The sequence below is a fragment of the Macrobrachium rosenbergii genome, chromosome 1, assembly GCF_040412425.1.
Source record: "Macrobrachium rosenbergii isolate ZJJX-2024 chromosome 1, ASM4041242v1, whole genome shotgun sequence".
In the NCBI taxonomy this organism is placed as follows: Eukaryota; Metazoa; Arthropoda; class Malacostraca; order Decapoda; family Palaemonidae; genus Macrobrachium; species Macrobrachium rosenbergii.
In genome coordinates this window covers 29,427,125-29,441,592 of record NC_089741.1, presented here as the reverse complement: position 1 = coordinate 29,441,592, position 14,468 = coordinate 29,427,125, and the positions used below count along the sequence as shown (strand labels likewise).

At 37.0% G+C, this 14,468-nt stretch overlaps 1 long non-coding RNA gene across 1 annotated transcript in view; it reads left to right on the top strand.

Annotated features, from left to right (window-relative positions):
• The first annotated feature begins 5,798 nt into the window (after positions 1-5,798).
• Positions 5,799-14,468, top strand: part of LOC136845331 (uncharacterized) — a 53,301-nt gene continuing 44,631 nt past the window's right edge. Inside the window, exon 1 of the long non-coding RNA XR_010855148.1 lies at positions 5,799-5,886. This is a non-coding gene — a long non-coding RNA (uncharacterized lncRNA). The remainder of the gene's footprint in view (positions 5,887-14,468) is intronic.

Below are 14,468 nucleotides of genomic sequence, written 5' to 3'. Positions count from 1 at the left end.
AGAGAGAGAGAGAGTCTTACAGAGATGAGAGAGGAGAGAGAGACGAGAGATAGCAGGTGGAGCTGAAGAGGATGAAAGATCTTGACATGTTGAAAAATGTGCATGTAAAATGATTGTGAGAGAGAGAGAGAGAGAGAGGACAGCTGGAGGGAGGAGATATGTGCAAATGTGATTTAGGCAGAGAGAGAGAGAGAGAGAGAGAGAGAGAGAGAGAGAGAGAGAGGCTTTTGAATAATCCTTTGACCTTTCAGAGAGGTTAACGAGTTAAATGCTTTACATCCAAATCTAACGGCATTTGGGAAAATACATTAAACGCGTAGACACCAAGCGTGGGTAGTATGTAACAGGCCTACAGGCAAATAACACCTACGCCTATATCCGCATTCACGTCTCTATATCACAACAAAAACCCACCTACATGACAGGAACTAAAACACACGTTCATATACCAGCTATATCCCAAATAACATTTGCTTACACTAATACTCGTAGACTAATATTCAGACGCTAACACCCCAAATCTTCGTGCATTTCAAAACACACGTACCACGGCACTCCTGCACAAACTCACTCACTCAGACACAAACTCTGCCAAATGATTACATTTATTTCACCAATGTCTGTAATCGTTTAACAATTCCCCAGCTTGTTGAAAGAATAGAACAAGGTTGTTACTGATGAGAACAAGGTAAATTACTGGTCAGGTATTTCTCGCTGTTCGCTTGATTCAATTTACCGTGGTAATATTTCCGGTACAGTGTGTTTTTACTGATTCTTCCAAACTTAATAAAGATCTCGGAAAAAATTGATGCTTCAGTATTTTTTTATCTTTTATTAGAAAAATACAATATTTTACATTTTAATAGTACTACAGTCAGAATTTAATCAAAGTTAACTTTGCCAAAAACAAATATAATTTTATCGTATCATTCGGGTTGACAAATATTTTATTTTCATGTGCATTTTACAAATCTATGTATCAGTTATGTGATTGGTCGAGAGCGTGCGAGAGTGAAATGGTAGAGTTGACCGAAGCGCATGCGCGTTGTACGGGGTAGGTAGTGCTGTCAGTGCACCTCCCACGCGGTGCGCTGTAGGCTTTACTTGGGGTTCTTTGCCACGTCCTCCGGCCCATTGCTGCAATCCCTTTCATTCCTTTACGCACATCCATTCATATTCTCTTTCTTCCATCTTACTTCGCGTCTCCTAACAATTATTTCACTTCGGTGCAGCTGCGAAATTATCCACATTTTAAACTTTTAAAACATTTTACACTCGATTTCCCTGAATGACCTCAAAGATCCCAGAGGTTGACCTTTTGGCCTGAATTTTAAATTCCATTCATACGGCTTGTATGCGTTTTGGCACAGTGGGACCATTTCAAATAGGCTAGTTCCATCTGCGTCCCAAGAACTGAAAAAAAGTTTGTTTAAGGTCGCTTATACGAGGAGCTTCTAGTAGCGTAGAAGAAGGAGGTTATCTCGAGAGGTTATCCTGGAGCTGAGTAATGACCTTACCACCCTAGAAATCCCCATCTGCACCATGCGTACTAGAAGTACGTATATACTAGAAATAACTTATACAGAGATGGCCTTTCCTTTCGATGACAGGATCTCCTTTTAGAAGAGAGAGGTACGGCATTATTTTTTGTAATATTAAAAGGCTTCCACCTTTTTCTCAGTATAGCGCTGGAGTAGTAGACGACCTTGTTAAAGTCTTCGGAAACCGTCGCAGGGCCTCCGATGGTTTTACGGCAAAAGTTGAATGTCCTGAAGTTCTTAAAATGTATATAGCACGTAGCACGTATTTCGTATCTAAGTTCGTGCAGTACGTTTTTTCCGTCTCTTGGTTCATGCAGCACGCATTTCCGTTCTGTGAGTTAGTGTTAGCGTATTTCCGTCTGTTGGTTGTGCAGCGCGTATTTCCATCTGTGGGTTTGTGAGGCACGTATTTCCGTCTGTTGGTTCGTGCAGCACGTATTCCGTCTGTGTGTTTCAGCAGCACGTATTTCACATCCGTAGGTTCGTGCAGTACTTTTTTCCGCGTCTAGGTTCGTTAGCCTTGTGGATTGTTTCCGTCTGTGGATTCGTGCAGCATGCATTTCCGTCTGTGGGTTCCGTGCGCGCATGCATTTCCGTCTGTGGGTTCGTGCAGCACGTATTCCGTCTCTGGATTCGTGCAGCAACATTTATCACGTATTTTCAGGTTCGTGCAGCACGTATTTCCTTATCGTCTCTGGTATTTTCGTCTGTTGCAGCAAATGCTAAGAAAACCAGTAAATTACATATGAGCAATAACAGAGGAGCTGCTATGATCTCTCTGTTGGAATCTCTCTCTCTCTCTCTCTCTCTCTCTCTCTCTCTCTCTCTCTCTCTCTCTCACACACACACACACAATGCTCCGTAGAGGTAGTGCCGTCACTGCATCTCATGCGGTGCACTGTGAGGCATTACCTAGGGTTCTTTGCAGCGTGCCTTCAGCTCCTAGCTGCAACCCTTTCGTTCCTTTTCTGTACTTCCTTTCATATTCTCATTCTTCCATTTACCTTCCACCCTCTCCTAACAGTTTATTCATAGTGCAACTGCGAGGTTTTCCTCCTGTTACACATTTTTAAACCTTTTCACTGTCAATTTCCGTTTCAGCGTTGAATGACCTCATAGATCCCAGTGCTTGGCCTTTGACCTAAATTCTGTATTCAATTCAATTCGATTCACACACAGTAAAGACCCAATTTCAGCTACAACATTGTCCCGTAGGTGGGTAGCGCCGTCAGTGCAACTCCGTGGTGCACTGTAGGCATTACGTTAGGTTCTTTGCAGCGTTCCTTTGGCCCCTAACTGCACCCTCTTGCATTCCTTTAACTGTACAGTACCTCCGTTCATATTCTCTTTCTTCCATCTGACTTTCCACCCTCTCCTAACAGTTGTTTCACAGTGCAACTGCGAGGTTTTCCTCCTGTTTCACCTTCCAAACCTTTCTGTCAATTTCCCTTTCAGCGCTGAATGACCTCATACGTCCCAGCAGCTTGGCCTTTGGCTAAATTCTATATTCAATGACAGAAATAAATTTGATCAACTGAAATTAGCCTTGCCCTCTAAACTGCCGGATTTCAGCGACTCTTGAAAGATCCACTCAAAAAAATAACTTGTTTACTCTGCCTTCCAAGGAAACCAACAGCGCATCTTGCCTTGCCACCAATCCTGTAAAATCGTAAATAGTCAATTTATGCATACAGGTGTAAGTTGAATGGTATTTATAGAAAGATATAGTCACAGCAACGCACGGTAGAGGAAGCCGTTAACGTACTCCAGGTAGCTCGTGCAAGCGCAGCTTTAAAATAAATGTATATCTTTCCATCCCTTCCTTAGTCATCAGTCTTCCTTTGTACCTTTTCAGTGTTAGGTAACGTTTCCTCGTTATTAAAAAAACGAAGAAAAAGAAAATGGCCGTTGCGCAATGCTTTTTGAGCTAAAGTTAATGAAATGCATTCATAGGCGAAAGGTCAGTTCTCGTTTTACAGAATGTTTCGATTTTTCCATAACCTTCGGGACCGATTTATTTATTCCATTATTTGATAACATTGGCCTGTATGGAGACTGATTCGTTGGTTGCGGCATTCCTTCCCTATGCCAGGTTTTGGAATTCGTCTCCCGACTTTGTGTTTCTTGACTTATGACCTTGCCGCCGCCGCTTACTCCTTTTTGTTGCTTTCGTCGCTCAGAATATATCGTCATTCTGGTGATGACCTCTTCATCATTAACGTCTTCGTAATTAATTATTATATTTCCAAAATATAATGTGTTTGCGTGTCTATAGTGTGCATACAAGCCTCATCCTTCACGGCTCCTGGGATGAAGTTGTCAAGCCTATATATATATATATATATATATATATATATATATATATATATATATATATATATATATATATATATATATATATATATATATATATATATATATATATATATATATATATATATATATATACATACATATACATACATACATATATATATATATATATATATATATATATATATATATATATAATCGACGGAGAGACAAAAAGAACTCTTTATGTATATGCAGCAAGTTGAAATTTAACAGCCAATAATTCCCTGTCCACTGATCTTCAAACGGTCCACTACCATGCAAGCGAGTTTATTACCAAACTGGAACAAATCACTTTGGAAATCACTTTGGACTCTCTCTCTCTCTCTCTCTCTCTCTCTCTCTCTCTCTCTCTCCCAGAGAGAGAGAGAGAGAGAGAGAGAGAGAGGAGGAGCATCATAATAATAATCCAATTGACTTGATAAATGATAAGTAATCTCAACAGGATTTCATTCATTTCCCAAGATTAATAGAGACTCATTCCACAACACCTCCGTTGGCTTAGGATTCAAGCGCCTGTTAATAATGGAGGATTTTCGACCTTACGGAAGCGCCGTCGTTATTACTTTAATTCCATTAACTCTTCACGAGATACTTGAGAGGAAGACTCGCCTCTCTCTCTCTCTCTCTCTCCAAGCGAGTCATTTGGGTGGTCGGGTAAAAGACCCATTGCATCGTAATGAGATAAATGACAGCAATTGTACTGCGATTAGATTTGCATTGGGCAGTGCTTTTGATACTGTTCGCTTTTATATATTGTATAGGGATATATATATATATATATTTGTATGTATGTATGTATATATTGTATATATATATATACAGTATATATATATATATATATATATATATTTTATATAGGGGTATATATATATTTGTATGTATATACTGTATATAGGTATATATATTTGCATGTATGTACTATATATAATGTATATATATATTATATATATATATATATACATATATTTATATAAAAATGGGTAATTATTTTATATATATATATATATATATATATATATATATATATATATATGTGTATATGTATGTATGTATGTATATATATATATGTGTGTGTGTAAAGACATAGGTAGACAGACAAACAGAAATGTAAATCACACTCATTCTAGTTATGTAATACCCCTTGAATTTGATCAATTATTACATTGACCATCCGATGCTCTGCCTAAATGCATAAAATATTTCATGTGTTGGAACGTAGAATGTTTATTATTAAGAGACTCTATAAGGATGTTTAATATGAGCAATATAGATCAAACTGAACTTTGATGTAACTGTACATCATCATTATTATTATTATTATTATTATTATTATTATTATTATTATTATTATTATTATTATTATTGTTATTATTATTATTGTAAAAATCATTTAGTACTGAATTTAAGTATCATTTAGTATTATTATTATTATTGTTTACTTATTAGTTATTATTATTTATTATTATTATTATTATTATTATTATTATTATTATTATTATTATTCAAAAGTATAATTATCATATAATAAGGAGGTGGAGTTTATATTTGATTTAAAAAATGTATTATTATGATTATCAACTTTTGATTTATATGCACATTATTATTATTATTATTATTATTATTATTATTATTATTATTATTATTATTATTATTATTATTATTATTATTATTATTATCCAAGAGTATGATTATAATATAGCAAAAAGGTAGAGTTTATTTTTGGTTTAAAGATATATTATTTTTATTATTTTTGAATATCCATTCAGAACAGGCCTTTTGTCAATGTGAGAGAATTTGGGCATTAAAGACTTAAAATGGCTTTGCTTGTTAAACATCTTGAGATTAAGAAAGGGCCAATTAGCCGAAAGGTGATTAACAGGTAATTATTAAAGCAACGTCCCCTTTCCAGGTAAACGCTGACCGGAAGTAGTCATCTGATTGACAGGTGCCATGGCAGATTTTCGCATTGTCGCACTAAGCTGTATGGAAGGTAACGTGCCATTATTATTATTATTATTATTATTATTATTATTATTATTATTATTATTATTATTATTATTATTCTTGAATGTCATGGGCTTGTCACTTAGTCTAAATGAGTTTATTATTATTATTATTATTATTATTATTATTATTAGTGTTTCTCATAGGCTTGGCACTTAGGCTAAGTGAGAAGTGAAAAGGGGTGGGGACCTAGTAAGCGTTAGAGAAGTTGGATAGCTAAGTGCGTGAGTGTGTGTGTTGGAGAGGGGAGGGGGATGGGGTCTGACGGAACAGATGCAAAACGGAATTTTTTTTTTTTTGCATTTTTATTTGTTTATGCTTTCATGATAATTAGTCTATTCAGAAAATTAAATATTCAAAACATATTCTCCTCGCAAGCAATGTGAAATATGCGTATTAAGATACATGATCTTCTAAGAATTAATGAGTAATTAAGTTATTTTCATAGGTATACAACAACAAACCTTACAAAGAGATATTAGGAGAAGTCATATATAATAGCCTAAAAAAAATGAAAAAGCAAAAAAAAAAAACATTAGATTCTATTTTTTTATTTTCGTTTTTCTTGTCTATTCAGTCCTTCCTTCCTTTTCCGTTTTTGTTTTATTTTTGTATCCCGCCAGCGAGAAGAAGAAAAGAAAAAAGCTGAGCAGCCATGAGCTCCCTTGACAAAAACGACCGCATCCCAACATTTACCTGGCCTACTTCCACTTTTGGGGAGAAAAATCTCGAATTGCGTTAACTGTTCCTGCGAGGGCTCTGAGCCTCCTTCCCTCCGCGTCCAATCTTCTCATAAAGGGAGTGTGGGGGAAGGATGAGGAGGAGGAGGGTGAGGAAGAGGAAGAGGGGAGGAGAAGAGGAGGAGAGGGAGGGGAGGAGAGGAGGAGGGGAGGAAGAGGGAGTAGGAGGAAGGAGGAGGAAGAGGAAGAGGAGGAGGAGGAGAGGAGGAAGAGGAAGAAAAGGAGTAGCAGAAGCAAAGGGAGGAAGAGGAGGAATAGGGGGAGAAGGAGGAGTAGAGGAGAGGAGGAGGAGAGAGGAAGGGGAGGCGGAGGAGGAGGAGGGGAAGGAGGAGGGGAAGGAAGAGGAGGAGGGGAGGAGGAGGAGGGAGGGGGAGGAGGAGGAGGAGGAGGAGGAGGAGGAGAGAGGAGGAGGGGAGGAAGAGGAAGGAAAGGAGGAGGAGGAAGAGGAGTAGGAGGAGGAGGATGAAGAGGAGTAGGAAGAGGAAGGGAGGAGGAGTAAGAGGAGGGGGAGGAGGAGGAAGAGGAGTGGGAGGAGGAGGAGCAGGAGCAGGAGGCTCAGGCTCTCAGAAATATAAAGGGTGTGGAGCCTTTTGGACGGAGCTCCGGTAGGCGCTTTTTTATTATAATTGGGAAGCGGAATTAAATTGAATATTGCATACAGCGATTACATTTGGAAAACGGGATTACATTGAGTATTGCATACGGCGATTGCATTTGGAAAACGGGATTGCATTGAATTGCATCTGAAGATTACATTTTGAAACAGATTTACATAGGATTGCTTATGGTGATTACATTTGTTAAACGAATTACATTGAATTGCTTATGGGTATTACATTTGAAATGGGTGCATTGATTTGCAAATGGCTACTACATTTGGAAACGGAATGACATTGTATTGCAGATGGCTATTATATTTGGGGAACGGTTTTACATTGAATTGAATATGGTGATTACATCTGGGAAATGAGATTAAACTGAATTACACATGGCTATTACATTTGGGAAACGGGATTATATTGAATTACATATGGCGATTGCATCTGGGTAACAGGGTTACATTGAATTGCATATGGCAATTACATTTGGGAAACAGGATTACATTGAATATTGCATATGGGGATTGCATCTTGGAAACGGATTTTAGATTGAATACTGCATATGGCGATTTTCTGAATATTGCATACGGTGGTTACATCCGGGAAACTGAGTTACATTGAATTGCATATGACGATTACATTGAATATTGTACATGGAGATTACATTTGGGAAACGGGATTACATTGAATTGCATATGGTGGTTGCATTCAAGACGAGAGGCTGCGCGAGGTTTATGTATAATAAAAATTTAGCTTTTGGTTTCGAGAAGAAAGTGTTCTCATGAGAGATGTTCATGGAATTTGGGCATTTAGGAGAGTCTGGACGCAGTGACACTGGGATCTTGAATCATTACTGGAATAAGGTTCTGCACAATTACCCTTTCACTGAAAAAACGTCAGTGAAGCCGAATCTTACCAGAGGGAAAAACAATAGTAAGCACACTTTAACACAGGAAAAACATCAATAAAAGTAAACCTTAACACGGGAAAAACATCAGTAAAGGTAAATGTTAACACAGGAAAAACATCAGTAATGGCAAACTTTACCAAGGAAAAACATCAGTAGGAGCTAACCCTAGCATGGGAGAAACAACAGTAAAAGTAAACCTTAACACAGGAAAAACATCAATAAAGGCAAACTTTAGTGAGGAAAAACATCATTAGAAGCTAACCTTAACATGGGAAAAACAAGTCAAAGTAAACCTTAAAGACACAGGAAAAACATCAGTAAAGGCAAACTTTTAGCAGGAAAAAACATAATTAGAAGCTAACCTTAACATGGGAAAAACAACATTAAAAGTAAACCTTAACACAGAACAACATCAATAAAGGCAAATCTTACCAGGGGAAAAACATCAGTAGAAGCTAACCTTAATATGGGAAAAACAACAGTATAAGTAAACCTTAACACAGGAAAAACATCAGTAAGGGCAAACTTTACCAAGGGAAAACATCAGTAGAAGCTAACCTTAACGGGAAAAACAACAGGATAGGCCACCACCTGGCCGTGGTTAAATTTCATGGGCTGTGGCTCGTACAGCATTATATCGAGACCATCGAAGACAGATTTATTTTCGGTGGCCTTGAATATGCTGTAGCGGCTATTACAGAAGACTCGATTGCGTGCGCCGAAGAAACTTCGGCGCACTTTTCTGTTTGCTTTAGATACAGATAGGGAAATAAAAGTTTTTAGGTCATTATAGGCAGTAAGTCAACAACATCTACTGGTACAGCATTACTTGTTTGTACGTATAGAGTTAGTGAATTACTGTGCGTGTTGTACAGTTATAGTTTTAAAGATACTTCCATCAACATAATCCCGTTTTCAAGTTCCAATATGTCAGGTGCACGTCGCTGGAATGAATGATGATCATTCAGTTTTATTTTTAATTTTTTGTTTTTACGGGCTGACTGTCTTAAAGAAAAATCTTTGAACCTCATTCCAGTTAATGCTTTGATCTGCATCTCTGGTGCGTTTGAAATTCCCAGAGACCTCTGCCCCTTATCTTACTGAGAGTTTGTCCTCAGGTATATTTTGTTAATCAGAGTGGTCCATCTTCCATGAAGACTACGATACGATTTTTGTATATAATTTTTATTTCACGTATACGATTTTACTTACGGGCCGTTCAGATATTAACCTGATTACCATGAACATCTTAGGATGCAGTTGTTAGCCTTACATCCCCTTCAGTCTTGACTAGAACCCAATACTGTCGACTGTCAGCCACGTACAGAATCCACTGCTTAGTTCAGTAGAGAGTACAGTCGATATTAAAAGTTTGTTCCAGTATTGCTCCGTTTTCGTCGGTCGTTTTAACTCCACGAGACTTACAGCTTATTGGTTATTGTATGTGGAAGTAATGCAATCACTCACCATGGTCTCGTTTCGTTTCTTGTTTTACTTTAACATCGTTTCTGGTTTACATCGAATGATAAAGCGTCAAGTCTCCAAACCGCAGGGTTTCAAAGTGGTTTGTGAGAGAGAGAGAGAGAGAGAGAGAGAGAGAGAGAGAGAGAGAGAGAGAGAGAGAGGTATGATGGTCAGTGCAACAACGAAAGAGAGATGGAGAGAAACGGTGACAGACAATAAGGCAGACAAGAGAGAGAGAGAGAGAGAGAGAGAGAGAGAGAGAGAGAGAGAGAGAGAGAGAGATATGATATGATGGTCAATGCAGCAACGAAGAGAGATAGAGAGAAAGAGTGACAGACAATAAAAGAGAGAGAGAGAGAGAGAGAGAGAGAGAGAGAGAATGAATAATGAGAGAGAGAGAGAAATGTTGAATAAGTAAAGACAGAGAGAGAGAGAAATGAGACAATGATAAATAAAAGACAGAGAGAGAGAGAGAAAGAGAGAAATGGTGAATGAGACAGTGAAGAGAGAGAGAGAGAAGACTGACAATGAAGAGAGAGAGAGAGAGAGAGAGAGAGAGAGAGAAGCATAGGAAAACGACAATGAGATGAGACAGTGAAGAGAGAGAGAGAGAGAGAAATGGGTGACTGAGACAATGAGAGAGAGAGAGAGAGAGAGAGCATAGGAAAACGACAATGAAGAGAGAGAAGAGAGAGAGAGAGAGAGAGAAGAGAGAAAAGAGAAAGAGAAGAGAGAGAGAGAGAGATCATGGGGAGAATGGGACAATGGAAATTGACTTGGTACGCCCTTCGGGAAGTAGTTACCACAGGGGAGCTCAAGTTTAATGCATATTAATAAGGACGCCTTTTTCTCACCACAATTCCAATAGGAACAGGAATAAAAATTTAGGAGCAAATTCCCGGAAGAGCCAAAGTTGCAGGGGAAAGTAGAGGCGGGAATGTTGGAATTAAGGAGCGACTGTTTTTACTCTTAAGAAAAATCCAAACTAAGGAGGCGAAGTTTCACTGGAATATATCAGCTTGAATTATCCGCTTTGAATCGGTCGAACAATAGCAAAAGCTGCAATGGGGAACATTTATCTCTGCGAAAAATACAATGCGCAAAAATGTTGGTGTAATTAAAAGTAATTACACAGAGAGAGAGAGAGAGAGAGAGAGAGAGAGAGAGGATAATGTAATTTCACGATCTGAATCTCTCTTGATGCAAAATTAGTCAGATGATGAGGTGTAGTGTCAGACTTTCGAAGGTAAATTACAAATATAATGTCATAAGCAGTGATATCTGCTCTATGACATTATAAACTTGTCGTTGGGACTTACAATGAGTCCTGCTTTCTGTTTTTTAATTTATTTTTTATATATATCTCTACTACTGTCAACAAGACGGAGGAAGAGAGCAGTTTCATTACTCATAAATTGCTACCTTCCGTTAAGTCACTCTCTCTCTCTCTCTCTCTCTCTCTCTCTCTCTCTCTCTCTCTCTCTCTCTCTCTCTCTCTCTCTCTCTCTCTCAAAAGTTTACAGATCATTACTGCAATGCCTTCCTTCCTGCCTGCCTGCCTGCCTGCCTGCCTGCTTCAGGCAAAGAAAAAAGCAAACTAGATGTAAACAAGCATCCGGAAGATGAGTTCTCGTGTATCTGAACTCGTGTTTGTGTGTTTGCTGACTCTGAATGGATCCCTTTTTTTTTGTGTGTGTGTTTAGCTTCTGTTTGCTTTATGACTCTACGTATGTTTCAGGTTAAATATTTCGTTTCTACTTTATGGGATCAGGGTATTTGCTTTACTTTTTGTATTTTATATATATATATATATATATATATATATATATATATATATATATATATATATATATATATATATACTATATATATATATATATATATATATAATACTAATAAAGGCTGTATTTCAAAGACCAACTGTCTCTCTCATCAGGAAATAGTGAATGAGGAAGGGTTACAGAAAAGAGGTTTTCGTATTTGATGGAATTCTGCTTTAACAGAAAATATTTCACAGTCATACAATATATATGTGTATATATATATATATATATATATATATATATATATATATATATATATATATATATATATATATATATATATATATATATGTATGTATGTATGTATGTGTGCGCATAACATATATGTATATATCCTGTATATATATTTCAATTTGTATTCAATATTAACACGTTATTTCAGCTTGTTTTAAGGTCATACCTCAAATACAACTGGATTCGAGCTCCCAAGCTTCCATATTTATAGAAATACTGCAGGTATCTATTCCTTTACTGACTTATGTATCTACTCATTTCTTGTTATATGATTATAACGACATATGTTTACCTATGCTAATTCTCATTTGTTATTGACCATGTCATTCGAATCGACGTATATTGTGATTTCAAATTGTATGCATTGAATTCAAAGTTTCAGTCTCGATACTGTTTGCATAATGCAGATCGCAATATTGTGTTTTTAGAATTATATATTTCCAGTTCTACCCTTCCTGTCTATACCCTTCTTCCCATTCAGTATGAATAATAATAGTAATGATAATGTTAATGATAACGACGAGTTCAGTTTTGAGTAATATTCCTCATACACTCGCATAAATAGTGAGAATTACTGTAGTGTTTGTCGCACCGACTCTGCGTCCTTCGTTCTGTCGATTCTCCTTGCATTTGAATACATTCTTATCTGTCTATTAATTTGTTAAATCATTTTTACTTTTCTAAGACGTGAGATCTCTGCTTTCTGCATTTCCCATTACCTTCTGTTACTTCTGTCGAATGAACACCATAATATTCTTTGGAAGTTTGAATTTCAAGTCAGTGGTCCCCGTGGGCCTGTTCCGTGTGAATAGGTAATATCTTCTGAATAATAATAATAATAATAATAATAATAATAATAATAATAATAATAATAATAATAATAATAATAATAATAATAATATATCGGGAGAAACCCCTCTTTTAAGGGTGATATTAAATGAAATTGCTGCATTTAATTTGTATAGTCTTCTCTATTTTTCTAATTACTGCTTTTTCTCGACACACTCTATACAGATTAAATGCAGCTGATGCAGCAATTTCATTTTTAATAATAATAATAATAATAATAATAATAATAATAATAATAATAATAATTATAGAAGCATAACTGAATATCATTTTCCCCGGACTGAGAACCGCGGCATTGTCGCCCGCGAAACCGACGTTGGTCTTGTCATGTTCTAGCGTCTCCTGTTTCCGGATCTGTCTGTTCGTGTGGGACAGGAGACAACGGACGGCATTGGCCGCAGATGGAGTCGACTGTTTTCTGTAACGTATTGTTAGGGCGGCTATTGTAGTAACTCCTTGCAAACGTTGTCGGTTTTATTTCTCAAACGGTTCGTGATTTTGTCCTCTTCTGTGTTAGACTGTTCTCTTCCGGAATTGGAGCTACCACATCGCTACGATTATTATTAGGCGATGTTCTTTCAAGTTGTAGCGAAAGCTCTGATACGCCGACCTGTCTCTCTGCATCATATCTCTGTCTTAAGAAGAGCGAATGATGATAAGTACATACTGATACAACATAATCCACCGTTGAATTTCTTTCAATATTTTTGTCAGTCGAGCTGAGTTCAAGGGTACCTTGAATAAAATACCAAGTACTAAAATAGAGAGAGAGAGAGAGAGAGAGAGAGAGAGAGAGAGAGAGAGAGACTGTTGCCTAGGCAACGGTTCACTAACCGGGATTATCAACCAAACAAGATTCTTGATTTATATTTGGATACCTGTTGTCAGTCCATATGTTTTCAGATTTTTATTTTTTTTCATTATGCTAGCCGTGTGCTGGCACGGGCTCTTGCTCCTAAAGCAACCCGTAAACTACTTGAATTTATGGCTTAGGGATGGACTCTGCAAATATTTCCATCTTTGCCGAGTCGGGTTCTTTGAATAGGAATTGAAGGCCTTCAATGTGTTGTCTCACTTTATATTAAGTTTAAGAGAATTTTCCTTATTTATTTGTTAATGTGTATATTTATTTTGTTCTTTTCTGATAACTGATCTCTTCTTTCTGTATTTTCTGTTACCTTCTATTGCTTCTTGCGAATGAACGCCTTTTCTTTATAAGCTTGAATTTCAAGTCAGTGGCCCCCGTGGGCTTGTTGACTTGATTTGTGTACTGTTACTTTTTTTTTATGGAAAAACGTGACAACAGGAAGTACAGTTCTTGCACGACTCTCGAGTACCTCATGAATAGGGTTCGTCTTCTGAATAATAATAATAATAATAATAATAATAATAATAATAATAATAATAATAATAATAATAATAATAATAATAATTCGTCGTTGTTGTGACACCATCTCACGTATTTCTAAGGGAACTTGTTGTTTTAGAGTAAGGTGGCCTTATGCCAGCACGGGCTCATGCTCATGTGCGGGCAGTAAGAAGGGAACTTAAGCAGAAATACTGTGTTGCCTTAAAAGCTGAAGTATTCCTCGATTTCAAATACCTTTTTGATGGCTGTTGCGTTTGGTCATTTTTTTATAGTGTAAATTTAACAATATGTCTATGAAAAACGGCGCGTAATCTCATTTGGTTCATAGATGGATTTCAGTCCTTTTCATTCATTCTATAACCATAGAGAGAGAGAGAGAGAGAGAGAGAGAGAGAGAGAGAGAGAGAGAGAGAGAGACAGAGAGAGAGAGTTCAGTATCAGTTTAACAATATATCTCTGAAAAACGACGCTTAATCTCACTTGGTTCATAGAGAGAAAGAGAGATTTTTTAAACTGTCAATTTAACAGTATATCTTTTTGAAAAGCGACGCGTACTCTCATGTGGGTCATAGATTGATTT